Source organism: Dipodomys ordii, unplaced genomic scaffold, assembly GCF_000151885.1.
Source record: "Dipodomys ordii isolate 6190 unplaced genomic scaffold, Dord_2.0 Scaffold22, whole genome shotgun sequence".
In the NCBI taxonomy this organism is placed as follows: domain Eukaryota; kingdom Metazoa; phylum Chordata; class Mammalia; order Rodentia; family Heteromyidae; genus Dipodomys; species Dipodomys ordii.
The window spans coordinates 5,799,633-5,799,920 of NW_012267238.1; the positions used below are offsets into that span (position 1 = coordinate 5,799,633).

General features: G+C 78.5%; 2 protein-coding genes across 2 annotated transcripts in view; one reads left to right on the forward strand and one right to left on the reverse strand.

Annotated features, from left to right (window-relative positions):
• LOC105983940 (olfactory guanylyl cyclase GC-D-like) overlaps positions 1-288 on the reverse strand; it is a 103,897-nt gene that overhangs the window by 102,704 nt on the left and 905 nt on the right. The gene's annotated exons all lie outside the window — the stretch shown is intronic.
• Positions 1-288, forward strand: part of Tsku (tsukushi, small leucine rich proteoglycan) — a 42,148-nt gene that overhangs the window by 30,523 nt on the left and 11,337 nt on the right. The gene's annotated exons all lie outside the window — the stretch shown is intronic.

Consider the following 288-nt stretch of genomic DNA (forward strand, 5'->3'; position numbering starts at 1 on the left):
CCCCAACCTCGCCCCCCCCAGCCGGCGGCCGGCGCAGGGGCGGGGCCGGGTCCCGCCGAGGCCCCTCAACTTTTCCTGGTGTCCGGCTCGGGCAGCCCCGGCCGCGGGGCGGAGGGCTTCCCCAGACAAAGGCCCCTCTGCCCGGGGCCGGGGTCTTTGTGAGGGCCGCCTCGCCCGGCCGGGGGGGGGTGTCGGTGGGTGGTGGGGTCGGGACGCGCGTCCGGCCTTTGTGTCCGCGGTTCCGCACGGCTGTCCGCGCCCGCGTTTCGCGGGCTCGCGTCTGGTTGG